At 41.3% G+C, this 18554-nt stretch overlaps 1 long non-coding RNA gene across 1 annotated transcript; it reads right to left on the reverse strand.

Annotated features, from left to right (window-relative positions):
• Window positions 1–14641: 14641 nt before the first annotated feature.
• Window positions 14642–15238, reverse strand: LOC112074300 (uncharacterized). The gene is made up of 3 exons (XR_002894716.1): window positions 15163–15238; window positions 14869–14998; window positions 14642–14688 (listed from the first exon to the last, which is right to left on the reverse strand). It is a non-coding gene; the product is annotated as an uncharacterized lncRNA (long non-coding RNA).
• Between the last annotated feature and the right edge of the window lie 3316 nt (window positions 15239–18554).

Consider the following 18554-nt stretch of genomic DNA (forward strand, 5'->3'; position numbering starts at 1 on the left):
CGAGATGGTAGCAGAGAGGGGTTAGATGAGGGAGAGGAAAGATGCACTGGTGAGATAGAGAGAATACTATTTTATAAGAAACTCCAAGTACACAAACAATAAGTGTGCGGTTAAAATTGGCAAAAAACACACACATTTCTTTCCACAGGGCCGTGGGGTGAGACAGGGATGCAGCTTAAGCCCCACCCTCTTCAACATATATATCAACGAATTGGCGCGGGCACTAGAAAAGTCTGCAGCACCCGGCCTCACCCTACTAGAATCTGAAGTCAAATGTCTACTGTTTGCTGATGATCTGGTGCTTCTGTCACCAACCAAGGAGGGCCTACAGCAGCACCTAGATTTCTGCACAMATTCTGTCAGACCTGAACCCTGACAGTAAATCTCAGTAAAACCAAAATAATGGTGTTCCAAAAAAGGTCAAGTCGCCAGGACCACAAATACAAATTCCATCTAGACACAGTTGCCCTAGAGCAGACAAAAAACTATACATAACTCAGCCTAAACATCAGCGCCACAGAGCTGAGAGACAAGGCAAGAAGGGCATTCTACTGCATGCCATCAAAAGGAACATAAAATTCGACCTCCCAATTAGGATCCAGTTAAAAAATTTGAATCAGTTATAGAACCCTTTGCCCTTTATGGTTGTGAGGTCTGGGGTCCGCTCACCAACCAAGAATTCACAAAAATGGGACAAAGACCAAATTGAGACTGCATGCAGAACTTTGCAAAAATGCATGCAGAGCAGAATTAGGCCGATCCCCGCTAATTATCAAAATCCAGAAAAGAGCCGTTAAAATCTACAACCACTTACAAGGAAATCGATTCCCAAACCTTCCATAACAAAGCCATCACCTACAGAGAAATTAACCTGGAGAAGAGTCCCCTAAGCAAGCTGGTCCTGGGGCTCTGTTCACAAACAGACCCCACAGAGCTCCAGGACAGCAACATAATTAGACCCAACCAAATCATGAGAAAACAAAAATGCTAATTACTTGAAACATTGGATAGAATTAACAAAGAAACTGAGCAAACTGGAATGCTATTTGGCCCTAAACAGAGAGGTCACAGTGGCAGAATACCTGACCACTGTGACTGACCCAAATTTAAGGAAAGCTTTGACTATGTACAGACTCAGTGAGCATAGCCTTGCTATTGAGAAAGGCCGCCGTAGGCAGACCTGGCTCTCAAGAGAAGACAGGCTATGTTTACACTGCCCACAAAATGAGGTGGAAACTGAGCTGCACTTCCGAACCTCCTGACAAATGTATGACCATATTAGAGACACATATTTCCCTCAGATTACACAGATCCACAAAGAATTTAAAAACAAACCCAATTTTGATAAACTCCCATATCTACTGGGTGAAATACCACAATGTGCCATCACAGCAGCAAAATGTGTTACCTGAGGCCACAAGAAAAGGGCAACCAGTGAAGAATAAACACCARTGTAAATACAACCCATATTTATGRTTATTTATTTTCCGTTTTGCTCTTTAACAATTTGCACATCGTTATAACACTGTATATATACATAATATGACATGTGAAATGTCTTTATCCTTTTGGAACTTGTGTGTGTAATGTTTACTGTTCATTTTATTTATTTTTTCACTTTTGTTTATTATCTACTTCACTTGCTTTGGCAATGTTAACATGTTAACAATGTTTCCCATCTCAATAACTTCTTGCCACTAGGGGGGTGCCATTTCGACATAGTACAAATTCGTTTCCAAATTAAACTGCCTCGTACTCAATTCTTGCGCGTACAATATGCATATTATTATTACTATTGGATAGAAAACACTCTCTAGTTTCTAAAACCGTTTGAATTATATCTGTGGGTGAAACAGAACTCGACTTAGAGCAATTTTCCTATGTGTATGTTCAGAATGCAGATTTTACTGTGTTCTGAGACCGTGTATTAATTTGCCTGTCCTTATTGGTTGAGATGCACTGCATACGCCTTCCCTGGGTGTCAGGAATTAGGGAGACTTGAAATTGAGGTTTCTACGTAGTTCCAAAGGTTATAATTTGATTGGAATCACTGTGGCCGTTCTTTTGTTATCTTGCTCGGCGCAAAGAGGCGTTGGCAATGTCGTTGTAGAAGCTCTGGTTATGCTCTTAGATAATTCGGTCATGTTTTTATTCGTCATATACGTTTAAACGACATATAATCTTTGTTTTTTTGAACGAATTATATCAGTTTATGTCAGTATATTGCGATTTTCGGGTATTTATTTCCTTGGCGCTGTAGGAACTTGGTATCTCTCTCTTTCGTGCATATTGTTTACTGCTAATTGCAACTTGAGGGAACGTTCTCCAAACCTAGCAAGATTCTTTTGGACAAAGGACACCTAATCCAAGATTCTGATGGAGAGTTCATCGAAAAGTAAGAATATATTATGCTGATAATTCATTGTTCTGTTGAAAAAAGTAAAATGCATGAGACGCCATTTCTTGCAGTGTAAGCCTTGCGTTATCGGACCCTGTATTGCGCAGTAAGGTTATTTTTAAAAATGTAATTCAGCGATTGCATTAAGAAATATTTTGTCTTTCAATTGCTGTCCAACTGTATTTTTTTTGTCAAGTTTATGAATAGTTTTTCGATAAGTAATAGTGGCCAGTTCCAAGATGGCGCCGGAACAGATTGTTGAGATTTTGGACACTATTCTAATGTATAAGCACGAATGTTGGGTGCGCTAAAGTTGCACATTTTCGACACAAACTCTATATGAATTGTTAATATGATGTACAGGCTGTCACTGGAAGAATTCTGAAAGGGTTAGTGAAAAATAATATATATTTTGGTGTTTTATTACGTTAAGCTTATTTTGGCCTTGAATCATGCTGGGGATGTTCGCTATTGTGCTAAGCCTATATATAAGCTTATAGTCTTTTTCGCTGTAAAACACATTAGAAAATCTGAAAATATTGCTTGATTCACACAAAGATCTGTGTCTTTCATCTGCTTGGCACGTTGTATTTTTTAAGAATGTTTATATGAGGTAATAGCTATACACCGATGGTCCTCTGTTAGTTATTTCTAGTCGTTTTAGTGAGAGTTTGTGATGGGGGCTGCACTGGTAAACTATGATTTTATCACCTGAATCATGCCACATTTTTTCTAACAAAACCTATGCTATACAATAAATGTTTACAGACTTGTCATCTGATGGAAGGTTGTTTTCTTGTTAGTGGCTATTTATATCTTTATTTGGTGAATTGTGATAGTCTGGTGAGGAGTACAAGAAAAATGGTTGAGTTATGGAAGTGGTGTCTTTTGCTAACGTGGTTAGCTATAGATTTCAATTGTGTCTTCCCTGTAAAACATTTTAAAATAGAAGAGTGGGCTTTATTCCACAGATGTTGTATTCTTTCATTTGGTGTCTTGACTTGTGATTTCAATGAACTTTTATTATATGATATCTGTGGTTTAGGCTAGGCTAATGTAGTCAGCTTTTTGTTGATGGGGGGGATCCCGATCTGGGTTTGGTAGGCTTAAGAAGGATAAAGCCCTTTTGAATTGGAGGAGTGAGAAGAGAAGAGACGAGCAGAGACAGAGAAGAGAGACAGACAAGAGAACAAAGACAGAGACAGAGAGACAGACAGAGAGAAGAAAGACAGAAACGAGACAGGAAAGAGACAGAGAGTGAGAGAGAAAGACAAGAGAAAGAGACAGAGAAAGTGAGAAGAGAAAGACAGAGAAAGAAGAAAACAGAGAAGCGAGAGAAGTACGAAGAAAGACAGAGAAAGACAGAGAAAGACGAGAAAGACAGAAAGGAAGAGAAAGACGAGGCAGAGAAAGACGAGAAGACAGAGAAGACAGAGAAAGACAGAGAACAGAGAAAAGGAAGACGAGAGAGAGAGCAGAGAGAGAGAGAGAGAGAGAGAGAGAGAGAGAGAGAGAGAGAAAGAGAGAGAGAGAGAGAGAGAGAGAGAGAGAGAGAGAGAGAGAGAGAGAGAGACTATTTGCAACAGAGAGAGAGAGAGAAGAGGGAGACTAATTTGCCACAGAGAGAGAGAGAGAAGAGAGAGAGAGAGAGAGCAGAGAGAGAGAGAGACAGAGAGAGAGAGAGAAGAGAGAGAGAGAGATGGACAGATGGACAGATGGACAGATCAATACAAATAAAAAACCATAATAAACCCTTAATATTTAATATGACCTTTGTAGATGCATCACAAGTCATTAATAAGACAATGTCATGCTAAAGAGGGCCAAAAGGGTTATGTCACGTCTGGCAAATCGGCAGAAGGACATAACAAATAACCTCCGAGCACGTTAGCAGACCTATTACATAGTGTGAAGAAGCCCATCGTGACTTCCACAGATAAATAAGCCAGATGGTTGGCATGTACTATCAGTGTTCATGTGAGGTGTGTCTTCGATAGCTCCAATCTATTTAAAGGAAGCCAGACAACACGATCAGACAAAATCACAATTTTTTAAAATCACCATTCAACTCGTCTCATTTGAGAAAATTATATTTCTATGACATTCTGAGCAGTATTGAGATTCACTCTTGTTTCACTTAAACTCCCTGTAAGTCACTTTCTGCAGTTCTTTCTCTTTTTCTCCTTCTGTCATGTAGACCCTCCTCAACCTCTCCGCTCCTCTCCTCCGTTCTTCACGGCAGTGTGAAGAGGGTCTTTGCCAACAGCTGTGTCAGACTCCAGTTCTTCCTCTTGTGTGTTCTGAGATTGACGTGATGTTCTGTTTTTAGACCGGAGTATATTGTACCCATCTATCAAACTAATATTTTAGTTTTAAAAAATGAATATYCAACATTGCTATGTTTTTAGACTGAAGAACACCACATCATTCAGGGTTGAATCATAACGTCTACTCAAATCAATTTTTTGCTTAGGGTCCGATTGATATCAATGCATGACTTAGGGAAACACTGACAGTTAGGATTCACCCCTTAGTATAAGTAAATAGGGGAGGGGGGTCCCAACGCATGAATTATGTACATATCATAGTCTGATTCAGCCCAGTGGCATCTCATGAGTTTGAAGGGACTGTGTGTGTGGAGACGGTGTGTGTGGACATATCTCCTAAGCCTTTTGTTATCTGCAGTAGAAAGGAGCGAGACAAATGGCTAGGAGAGAGGAGAGGAGAGAGGAGAGAGGAGAGGAGGAGAGAGGAGAGAGAGGAGAGGAGGAGAGCGAGAGAAAGAAGATAAGAATATTCCCATGAGAATAAAGCCCTTTGAATTTAATTGAAAGAGATGTATAAGCCAGAATATGTCATAAAAGACAGCACTATTTTTTATTTATTTAACTAGGCAAGTCAGTTAAGAACAATTCTTATTTACAATGATGGCCTGGGAAAACACACACTGATTGTTCAGGGGCAGAACAACATATTTTTACCTTCTCAGCTTGGGGATTCGACCTAGCAACCTTTTGGTTAGTGGCCAACGCTCTAACCACTAGTCTACCTGCCGCCTCTAACACTCCTAAACCTCTACTCTACCTGCCGCCCTTACACTCTAACACAGTTCTACCTGCGCCCTACACTCTAACCACAGTCTACATGCCGCTCTACACTCTAACCACTAGTCTACCTGCCGCCCCTACACTCTAACAACTAGTCTACTGCGCCTACACTCTAACCATATCTAACCTGCACCCTACACTCTAACACTGTACTCCTGCCCTACACTCTACCACTAGTCTACCTGCCGCCCCGGGTATTCCTTTGGACATTTGTGAGTGTAATGTTAACTGTTCATTTATTGTTTACATCACTTCTGTTCATTATCTATTTAACTTGCTTCGGCAATATAAACATATGTTTCCCATGCCAATAAGCCCTTTGAATTGAAAGTGAATTGAGAGAGCGAGAGAGAGTCCTACACGCTCTCTGGTTGAGATTGGAACCACTCTTGCTATCTCTGACTACTTAGGTTAAACCAGATCAGCTGATCTCCACTGAAGGTGATGATAGGTTGTATCACACCCAATCTACCCTCGTCAAAGTCTGACCTCATAACTAACACTAGACCAAATAAGATGACTCAATTGACACTAAAGGCATATAGGGAGGGATCTTTCTAATAATCAATCAGTCATTCACTAACTACAATAATAACAAATTAGGGACCGTTTCAATCTCTAATCAGTCTCTATTGAATTGAGAGCCAAAGCTGACCATATATGTATCCATAAACACTGACTCATTTCATTACAGTGAAGCCACAAGAGAATGACACGCGCACCCACAAAAAGCCAAAGGCAGCTGCATGTAGTGTCACACACACACACACACACAACACACACACACACACACACCACACACACACACACACACACACACACACACAACACACACACACACACACACACACACACACACACACACAACAAACACACACACACAACACACACACACACACACACACACACACGCCCAATGACTAGTGAAGATGGCACCGGAGAGTATGGCTGCTGTTTAATTGGCTCTATTTATTTATTTATTTTCACATTGTTTATAACTTTATTTTGTACATAAAGTTGCTGCTACCGTCTTATGACCAAAAAGAGCTTCTGGACATCAGAACAGCGATTACTCACCTCGAATTGTATGAAGAATTTTTCTTTAATGAGTCGGATGGGAAGGATATACTCCAAACACTCGAACAGGCCCTCATCCCTGTCATTCGCTGGGGAAAGAAACTGCGATTTTGCAGAAAGAGATCGGGGTGCCTTCTGAGGATCAGGCAGCGAGTTGCTAATCTGCCTTAGTCATTTGCCATCCGTACTGTTAGCTAACGTTCAATTGCTGGAAAAGAAATGGGACGAACTGAAAYCACGTAAATCCTACCAACTGGACATTAACTGTAATATCTTATGTTTTACAGAGTCGTGGCTGAACGACGGCATTAATAACATACAGCTGGCGGGTTATACACTCTATCGGTAGGATAGAACAGCAGCCTCTGGTAAGACACTGGGCGGGGGCCTATGCATATTTGTTAACAACAGCTGGTGCACGATATCTAAGGAAGTCTCAAGGTTTTGATCGCCTGAGGAAGAGTATCTCATTATAAGCTGTGGACCACACTATCTAGTTTTCATCTGTATTTTTCGTAGACGTCTACATACCACAACAGACCGAGGCTGGCACTAAAACCGCACTCAATGAGCTGTATTCCGCCATAAGCAAACAGGAAGACGCTCATCCAGAGGCGGCGCTCCTAGTGACCGGGGACATTAATGCAGGGAAACTTAAATCAGTTTTACCTCATTTCTGTCAGCATGTTAAATGTGCAACCAGAGGGGAAAAAACTCTAGACCACCTTTACTCCACACACAGAGACGCTTACAAAGCTCTTTCTCGCCCTCCATTTGGCAAATCTGACCATAATTATATCCTCCAGATTCCTGTTTACATGCAAATATTAAAGCAGGAAACACCAGTAACTCGGCCTATAAAAAAAAGTAGTCAGATGTAGCATACGCTAAACTACAGGACTGTTTTGCTTGCACAGACTGGAATATGTTCCGAGATTCTTCAGATGGCATTGAAGAGTACACCACATCAGTCACTGGCTTCATCAATAAGTGCATTGATGACGACGTCCCCACAGTGACTGTACGTACAAACCCCAACCAGAAGCCATGGATTACAGGCAACATTCACACTGAGCTAAAGGTTAGAGCTTCCGATTTCAAGGAGCGAGACTCTAACCTGGAAGCTTAAAAGAAATCCCGCTATGCCCTCCGACAAACCATCAAACAAGCAAACCGTCAATACAGGAATAAGATCGAATCGTACTACACCGGCTCCGATGCACGTAGGATGTGGCAGGGCTTGCAAACTATTACAGACTACAAAGGGAAGCACAGCCGAGAGCTGCCCAGTGACACGAGCCTACTAGACAAGCTAAATAACTTCTATGCTTGCTTCGATGCAAGTAACACTGAAACATGTATGAGAGCACCAGCTGTTCCGGAAGACTGTGTGATCACTCTCTCCGCAGCCGATGTGAGTAAGACCTTTAAACAGGTCAACATTCACAAGGCCGCAGGGCCAGACGGATTACTGTAGCACACGTCTGTAGCCATGAAGTGCTTTGAAAGGCTGGTCATCGCTCCCATCAACACCATTATCCCAGAAACCCTTGACACACTCCAATTTGCATACCACAACAACAGATCCACAGATGATGCAATCTCTGTTGCACTCCACACTGCTTTTTCACACCTGGACAAAAGGAACACCTATGTGAGAATGCTATTCATTGACTTGAGCTTAGCGTTCAACACCATAGTGGCCTCAAAGCTCATCACTAAGCTAAGGATCCTGGGACTAAACACCTCCCTCTGCAACTGGATCCTGGACTTCCTGACAGGCCGCCCCCAGGTGGTAAGGGTAGGTAACAACACATCCGCCACGCTGATACTCAACACGGGGGCCCCTCAGGGGTGCGTGCTCAGTCCCCTTCTGTACTCCCTGTTCCCTCATGACTACATGGCAGTGCATGACTCCAACACCATCATTAAGTTTGCAGATGACACAACAGTGGTAGGCCTGATGACCGACAATGATGAGACAGCAGATAGGGAGGTCAGAGACCTGACCATGTTGTGCAAGGACAACAACCTCACCCTCAACGTGATCAAGACAAAGGAGATGATTGTGGACTACAGGAAAAGGAGGACCGAGCAAGCCCCCATTCTCATCGACGGGGCTGTAGTGGAGCAGGTTGAGTGCTTCAAGTTCCTTGGTGTCCACATCACCAACAAACTAACATGGTCCAAGCACACAAAGACAGTCGTGAAGAGGGCACGACAAAACCTATTCTCCCTCAGGAGACAGAAAAGATTTGGCATGGGTCCTCAGATCCTCAAAATGTTTTACAGCTGCACCTGACGGGTTGCATCACTACCTGGTATGGCAACRGCTCGGCCTCCGACTGCAAGGCACTACAGAGGGTAGTTACATCACCGGGGCCAAGCTTCCTGCCATCCAGGACCTCTATACCAGGTGGTGTCAAAGGAAGGCCCTAAAACAACACTCCAGCCACCCTTGTCATAGACTGTTCTCTCTGCTATAGCATGGCAAGCGGTACCGGAGCACCAAATATAGGTTCAAGAGGCTTCTAAACAGCTTCTACCCCCAAGCCATAAAACTCCTGAACATCTAATCAAATGGCTACCCAGACTATTTGCATTGCTCCCCCCTTCTATGCTGCTGCTACTCTCTGTTATTATCTACGCATAGTCACTTTAAAAACTCTACCTACATGTACATATTACCTCAATTACCTCGACACCGGTGCCCCCTGTATATCTGCACATTGACTCTGTACCGGTACCCCCCTGTATATAACCCCGCTATTGTTATTTACTGCTGCTCTTTAATTATTTGTTATTCTTATCTCTTACTTTTTTTTAGGTATTTTCTTAAAACTGCATTGTTGGTTAAGGGCTTGTAAGTAAGCATTTCACTGTAAGGTCTACACCTGTTGTATTCGGCGCTTGTGACAAATACAATTTGATTTGATTTGATTTTGTATTAAAGCAATGAAAACAATCAAGCATCCCAGAAAAAAACCAGCCCAGATATGTAACATACATTATGTAGCCTAAGAAACAAGGTTCATGAAGTCAATAACTTGCTAGTAACAGATGACATTCCTATTCTGACTATCTCTGAAACTCACTTAGATAATATCTTTGATGATACAGTGGAAGCAATACATGATTTTAACATGTACAGAAAATACAGAAATGCCAACGGAGGCGGTGTTGCTGGCTATATTCAGAACCACATTCCTGTAAAGCTTAGAGAGGACCTCATGTTAAATACTGTTGAAGTAATTTTGGTTCTACAGGTTCATCTGCCTCACCTAAAGCCCATTCTGGTGGGAAGCTGCTGTAGATCACCAAGTGCTAACAGTCAGTATCTGGATAATATGTGTAAAATGCTTGACAATGGCCTGTATGTGATATCAACAGAGAGGTATATTTTCTGGGTGATTTCAATATTGTCTGGCTTTCATCAAGCTGCCCACTCAAGAAAAAGCTTCAAACTGTAACCAGTGTCTGCAACCTGGTTCCGATTATCAGTTAACCTAGCAGGGTAGTTACAAACAGCACAGGAATTAAATGATCTACAGATCTGATCTAATCTGAAGTCGGAACTATACATACACCTTAGCCAAATACATTTAAATTCAGTTTTTCACAATTCCTGACATTTAATCCAAGTACAAATTCCCTGTCTTAGGTCAGTTAGGATCACCACTTTATTTTAAGAATGTGAAATGTCAGAATAATAGTAGAGAGAATGATTTATTTCAGCTTTTATTTCTTTCATCGCATTGCCAGTGGGTCAGAAGTTTACATACACTCAATTAGAATTTGGTAGCATTGCCTTTAAATTGTTTAACTTAAGTCAAATGTTTTGGGTAGCCTTCCACAAGCTTCCCACAATAAGTTGGGTGAATTTTGGCCCATTCCTCCTGACAGAGCTGGTGTAACTGAGTCAGGTTTGTAGACCTCCATGCTCGCACACACTTTTTCAGTTCTGCCCACACATTTTCTATGGGATTGAGGTCGGGGCTTTGTGATGGCCACTCCAATACCTTCACTTTGTTGTCCTTAAGCCATTTTGCCACAACTTGCACCAGTCCCTCATACAGCAAAGCACCCCCACAACATGATGTTGCCACCCCCGTGCTTCACGGTTGGGATGGTGTTCTTCGGCTTGCAAGCCTCCCCTTTTTCCTCCAAACATAATGATGGTCATTATGACCAAACAGTTCTATTTTTGTTTCATCAGACCAGAAGACATTTCTCCAAAAAGTACGATCTTTGTCCCCATGTGCAGTTGCAAACCGTAGTCTGGCTTTTTTATGGCAGTTCTGGAGCAGTGGCTTCTCCCTTGCTAAACAGCCTTTCGGATTATGTCGATATAGGACTTGTTTTACTGTGGATATAGATACTTTTGTACCTGTTTCCTCCAGCATTTTCACAAGGTCCTTTGCTGTTGTTCTGGGATTGATTAGCACTTTTGCACCAAAGTACGTTCATCTCTAGAAGGTCTACACATACATTTCCTGAGGTCTTGGCTGATATCTTTTGATTTTCCCATGATGTCAAGCAAAGAGGCACTGAGTTTGAAMGTAGGCCTTGAAATACATCCACAGGTACATCTCCAATTGACTCAAATGATGTCAATTAGCCTATCAGAAGCTTCTAAAGCCATGACGTCATTTTCTGGAATTTTCCAAGCTGTTTAAGGGCACAGTCAACTTAGTGTACGTAAACTTCTGAACCACTGGAATTGTGATACAGTGAATTATAAGTGAAATAATCTGTCTGTAAACAATTGTTGGAAAAATGACTTGTGTCATGCGCAAAGTAGATGTCTTAACCGACTTGCCAAAACTATAGTTTGTTAACAAGAAATGTGTGGAGTGGTTGAGAGACGAGTTAAAGCCTCCAACCTAATTGTACGTAAACTTCTGACTTCAACTGTATGTGTATTGATCACATCTTTACTCAAGCTGCAGAAACTTGCTTTAAAGCATTATCCAAATCAATCGGATGTAGTGATCCCAATATAATAGCCATATCTAGGAACAGTAATATAGTGTATAAGAGGTCATTCAATTTTTGTAGTGATTCTTGTGTTGATGATGTAAATAATATTTGCTGGTCTGGGGTGTGTAATGAGGATCAACCAGATGCTGCACTTGACACATTTATGAAATTGCTTATTCCAGTTACTTATAAGTATGCACCCAACAAGAAAATGACTGGGGTGAAAATGGTTAAATCCCCTTTGATTTATGAGGAACTGAAAAATGGAATGGTTGAGAAGGATGAGGCAAAGAGTACGGCAAATAAGTCTGGCTGCACAACCGATTGGCAAACGTACTGCAAAGTGAGAAATCATGTGACTAAACTGAATAAAAATGTAAATAAACTATACTATGAAACAAAGATAAATTATATAAAGAATGATAGTAAAAAGCTTTGGAGCACCTTAACTGAAATGTTGGGCAAAAAGGCAAACTCAGCTCCATCATTCATTGATTCAGATGGCTCATTCATAACAAAACCCACTGATATTGCCAACTACATTAAGGATTTTTTTCATTGGCAAGATGAGCGTATTTAGGCATGACATGCCTGCAACAAATGCTGACACAACACATTCAAGTATATCTGACACACAGCTCGGACACCCATGCATACCCCACAAGACCTTCCACCAGAGGTCCCTTCACAGTCCCCAAGAGCAGACTGTGGGAGGCACACAGTATTTCATAGACCCATGATTACATAGAACTCTTTTCCACATTAAGTAACTCATGCAAGCAGTAGAATCAGATTTTCACAGCGGGGACTGTGGAGAGACAAACACAGGCACATGCATACACGCACACACACAATACCATTCGCACTATACACACACGTGTAGATGGATTTTGTGTTGTAGATATGTGGTAGTAAAGTAGTGGCCTGAGGGGACACACTTAATGTGTTGTGAAATCTGTTGTGAATGTATTGAAATGTTTTTAAAATTGCATAACTGCCTTCATTTTGCTGGACCCCAGGAAGAATAGCAGCCTTGCCAGCAGCTAATGGAGATCCATAATAAATACAAATACAAACCCATTTAGCCTCTCAAGACATGATCTATACACAGCCTACAATAACCTTTTATGACATCATCTTAAGGCGCAGGATATAAGGTTAACCCTATTTGCACATGACCTGACCTCTGTGAGTTGTAACATCTGCATAAGTCAACACTAGCTTAGTTTCTAAGGTGATTGCATGATGACCCATAAATACGCAGAGACTACAAGCAAACTTCCAAGTGCATACAAGCTGCAATAACATGAATACTGTGTTATATTAGGGCAGGTAATACAATATAAAGAAAGTATCTGAAGGAACATGTTTTTTCTTTAGAACAGACATGTTTCGGTCATACTCTTGCATGATGAGTTAACGTGGGGCCAGTACACTTGGTTCCCAGAGCAACCATCACCTAGGCTGTAGCGCATGAGGTCAATTCTCTCTCCGCTACAATGGTTCCATGGAATGCTCAGATATCGCATAGGTCCAGACTAGGGCATCAAGACCTCATTTTGCAATCAACCCGTTCTTAGAAAATACTAGATGTTAATGTGCGGATGTATTAACGGAAAATCAGACATAAATTTATTTCTTTAAAAGAAAGTGTAAACTATGACTATAATTGTGACTATAACTGTGACTACAATCTTTATATCTTAGTCATCATTAAATCCTCATAGCGTTACTAGGCTATGCATGTATTAGAAATGTATGGCAATTACACGTAGGCAGGCCTGTAAACCATACCGTGAATGAGGCGCTCCAGGTGAGGCTAAAGTTATTTGTTGAATTATTCAAAAGGGAGCGGGGTTTGACTCGCTCGCAAATCTCAGTGGGCCTACAGACAGTATTCAGTATTCTATCCTACAGACAGTATTCAGTATTCTATCCTACAGACAGTATTCAGTATTCTATCCTACAGACAGTATTCAAGTTTCTATGCCTACAGACAGTATTCAAGTAATTCTATCTACAGACAGTATTCAGTATTCTATCCTACAGAACAGTATTCAGTATTCTAGTACCTACAGACAGTATTCAGTATTCTATCCTACGACAGTATCAGTCTTCTATCCCTACAGACAGTATTCAGTATTCTATCCTACAGACAGTATTCAGTATTCTATCCTAACAGACAGTATTCAGTATTCTATTCTAATCCTACAGACAGTATTCAGTATTCTATCCTACAGACAGTATTCAGTATTCTATCCTACAGACAGTATTCAGTATTCTATCCTACAGACAGTATGCAATAAATACAAGTAAAACAAAACGAAATAAATGATAGTTGCAACTATGGGGATAAATCATGTGCGTTTTAACTTTCTAAATCATTATGAAAATGTTAATTATAATAGTAAAATGGCCATCTGTCACTGACTGGATGATGTTGAAATAAAGAACATCTTCACATGCGTAAAACTCAAATTATGGATGAAAGGTCAGTAAGCAGTTTGACTGGTGGGCTCTTGTAATCAGCGTCCAGAATCTACAGACAGCGCTCAATAAACCCCAGACAAATATTTAAATTCCCCCAAAAGAGGAAGGGTGATTCTCTGAGAAGGCATGAATCCTGCATTTAACACGCACACTGTGCCATGTCCTAGAGAAAGCTACAGTGAGCGTGAATATGTCGTGATGTTTCTTTTGAATTAGCCACCAATAAGTGGCTGAGTCAAACAACAGTCTTACAATATCTAAATATATATAATACATGTACAAGACGCCTTTGCATCATATAAGCATTTGGAATATACATAGCCTAGGGATAATAATTGTTGTAAAACACACCAGCGAGCTCCGCTCTGCGCAATAGAGCGGTGCACCTCTGGTAACCTAAACTGACACAGCGCTGGTCATGCACCATATTGTTTGAAACAATGTTGCCCTAAAWTATAAATCAGAGGCTTGCAATACAGCGATAGAAAAATAACACAACTTCAAGGCTGTAGCCTTATCAGTTGATTGAAGGTTACATGCGCACACTCGAGTCGAGAGCCCTTATTAACTATGAGTAAGTTAGCACTTACCCCGTGTGTCGCTTCAACTGCCCAGCTGACAGCGAGTACACAAATCCTAAAAGAGAAATAAACAATTATATATCAYGCTGGCTTTAAAAATAAACTGAAGTTATACTAACTTTATAATAAAGTATTCGCGGGATAAGCTATTTGGCTACAGAACAGTTTTAAACTGGCAAGCAATGTCAACTATACCGCTACGACAACAGATAAWTTTGAGCTCAAATAAACGCACCAGAATTTCATGTTGAATCCAGACTGAAAGAAAAAACTGGTCGTTTTCCTGGTAGCGGTCTCCCAGTCCCGTCTTCACTCCAAGCAGCTACAAGTGCCTGGACGAGCTCATTGATGAATCCAAAAAGCGTCTGTGCCACCGAAAGACGAGAAGAAAGACCAAAGCGAGAGAGAGAGAGAGATTTCAAATGAGGGAGAATCACGCACCAAAGGGCTATTTTCGTTAGGACTAGTTGAAATCGTTAGGTTATTTCGTCGTTTTACGCTATAAAGAATAGGGAAAGTTAAAACTCACCAAGTTCACTTGTGAAAACGTTCGTTCCCTGACCGAGTTGTTTCACGCACGGCAACTACTTCGCAGTGCATGAGAGCAGAGGGGCGGGCCTTTAGCATTGTCACGCATAGCCTACCCTTACACACTGGTTACCCACTTTAGTTAGAAACCCCTATGGTACTATCACTACTCGAATAAATGATAAAAAGTCAACAAGATTACAGTTTTATGTTTCATTACGATTTAATAGGAGATTAAATACACATGTCTTGTGACAAACTATGCAATTAAGACAGCGAACGTTGAAAACATTGATACCTTMAGTGTATAGGCTACCTTTGACGAGGTTGCTTTTATAAAGATGTTAAAACTGCATTATTGAACTGTAAACGAGAAGAAAGCATTAATTGATCATTGATCACTCTTCTGAGAAGGCAGTGTGATCTTTGTGGAATGTTCTACTTTGCATAATGCCGCGTTCAACTGCTAGTCAGAATTAGGGGACTCTGGAATGTAGGACCTGCTAATTGGTTGAACTGCACGTGGACTAGAACCAGTTAGCAAGTTGTACAATTCTGAGTTTCCTAGTTCCGACTAACATTGGAATGTGGCATAAACCGCTAAATTCCCTATGACTTTTACAAATACGCACAAAATATTTCCCCTGAATCAATATCGTAGGCATAATGGAATGCAACATGTTGGGACGACATTTGGAAATGTCAAACAAATGTTTTATGTCAAAACTTTAGGCTATTTGTAACCTGAGTCAACGAACAAAATTGCCCTACACAAGTGTGTCCCATCTGCTTCAGAAAATTGCACCAGTTTGTGTCTTCAAAACCACATTTGCCACTGAAAAAAAAAAGAACTCAACCAAATTATAACAACGTATTAGCTATATATCTTAGCATAGGCCTACACGCAAATATTTATTGGGATTTTATTTGTTTATAAATGCTGAGTTATTATGCACAAGACCTGTTGAAGCAAGTGTCACCAGCTGCGCATTGATCCGAAGTAGATCCGGCTGTAGCACGTCCACAAGCCCACAGAGGAAAAGTGATTCAGTGGTCGCAGGGAAGGGAACAGTCCCAGTACAGTACGGCTTGGAGTTGACACAACAATCTGTCTACTGAGTTCTAAAAACGATTTTGTTCTAATAAAAAAAAGTTAGCAAAAGAATATGACAATTATCTGATGTGTTATTTAGTAGATCTTGTCAATGTTTAGTTGAGGCAGATTATTTTCTAAAAATGAAAAAAAACGTTAAGAGTCTGCAAAATCTCGCCATGGGGTTGATGGTTGTTACCCTGTGTATCACCGTCCAGGAGTCGGAATCAGCGGTGAGTAACCAGCCTACAATTACTTTATACACTTGTCGATGTAGCCTATTTCTAAAGAAATATAAGCCGGTAAACACAGTTAAAACCGCGACTGGCTCCTTAACTCCCCCGCGTCTTGTTTGCGAGAGTTTATAAACTGAGTGTGGATACTTTATAACAAGTCTTGCTTTTCTACCCCCGGTCTAATAATATTACGTCTCATCTTCTAGCCTTCTGTTTTCAAAATATGTTTTAAAGTGTTAATYRATATAATAATAATTATATATTCATGTGCGCTATTGTCACGCTATTGCACAGTTACGAACAAGCTCCATTCTAGGGAGCATTTTTCCGCGTTCGCTTTGGAGTTCACAGTTCAGAGATAAGAGCGCGGACCGGGGCACCGAAGCCCAGCTCCAGCTCGCGCCTATTACATTTTTTTTCTAGGTCTYTTTTGCACCGGGCGACTTGTAAAAACACTCTGCACCGTCCCATTTTCCTACTTTGTGTCTATTATGGAAGGAGAAAATGTGTTATTGCAAACAATTTGTACATTACCCTCCTTGTAGAATGGTTAAAGTTACAATGCCCGCATTATGTACCGTGTGMCTTGTCTAACTTATTTGTGGCATTTAAATGAAACTTTGGCCAGCACCTTGCAGGTAGGCTACATGGAATGGGCGTTTTGCATTGCCTGGTAAAAAGGGAGAGTGGATATAGGCGCTATCACTGCATTTTGGGACGCCCCGAACTTTGTTTATTTTGCTGGTAAAAAAAKAACATATATATATATACTTCTCCCCTCGGGAACAATTCAATCAACAATTTAATCAACTATAGGTTCTTGGTAAGATGCCTTAATGTATTTTAATGAGACAGGATACCCAGGAAGTGAAAATCAACATCTGGACATAACTGTCCCCTGTTCTCCCACACTGAATCCAAGAGGAGATGCTGGACAAGTTGAATTTTTCTTGCATATGGCTCTGTCTCTGTCTCTCTCTCTCTCTCTCTCTCTCTCTCTCTCTCTCTCTCTCTCTCTCTCTCTCTCTCTCTCTCTCCTCTCTCTCTCTCTCTCTCTCTCCTCTCTCTCTCTCTCTCTCTCTCTCCTCTCTCTCCATCCTCACTCTCTCTCCTCTCATCTCTCTCTTCTCCACTCTCTCTCTTCTCTCTCTTCTCTCTTCATCCCCCCTCTCTCTCTCTCTCTCCTCTCTCCTCCCCCTCTCTTCTCTCTCTCTCTCTCTCTCTCTCTCTCTCCTCTCTCTCTCTTCTGTCTGTCTCTCTCTGTCTCTCTCAACTCTCGCTCTCTCACTCCATCTCGTCTCTCTCTCACTATCTGTGTCTATCTCCCTATCCTTGCTAATCTAATCTAGGGAATGGAGGGAAGGGAAGCAGGAGGATGAGGGGGGAAGGGAGTTGGAGAGGAAACATAAACAGAGGGAGAGAGATATGTAAAGCATAGTGACTGAGGAAGAGAAGAAGAGCAAGGGAAAGAAAAAAGAAGAAAGAAGAAGTGAATATAGAAGAGTAGATGAAAAAGAGGTGAAGTGCGGAATAGAAGCAGAAACAGAGGACACATTTTTTTTGTCTCCTTGCCAGAGAAGAGTCAGGGGCATGTGCAGAGTGTAGAAAGACGAAGACTTTCTGCATAGTAATGTCTTTGGAATATATGGTCTATTCACAGTGCGCAAAGGAAACAGATAGGGAGTGTGTGGTGTGTCGTGTGTGTGTGTGTGTGAGAGAGAGAGAGAGGGAGAGAGAGAGAGAGGAGAGAGAGAGAGAGAGAGAGAGAGAGAGAGAGAGAGAGAGAGACGAGAGAAAGAGAGAGAGAGAGAGAGAGAGAGAAGAGAGAGAGAAGAGAGAGAGAGAGAGAGAGAGAGAGAGAGAGAGAGAGAGAGAGAGAAGAGAGATGAAACAATGTCAACTTCAACCCAGTCTAACTCCTTCTATATCTTTACTGTTAGAACTAAATGTGTTGGGCAGCAGGCCGGCATCACAGTGGGAACAGATGAACCAGTAGAGGTCTCTACTCTACATATGGACCAACTGACTTCTTTCTGTGTATGCAATGTCCTCAAAGGGGTTTCA

The sequence above is a fragment of the Salvelinus sp. IW2-2015 genome, unplaced genomic scaffold (assembly GCF_002910315.2).
Source record: "Salvelinus sp. IW2-2015 unplaced genomic scaffold, ASM291031v2 Un_scaffold2569, whole genome shotgun sequence".
NCBI classification, from domain to species: domain Eukaryota; kingdom Metazoa; phylum Chordata; class Actinopteri; order Salmoniformes; family Salmonidae; genus Salvelinus; species Salvelinus sp. IW2-2015.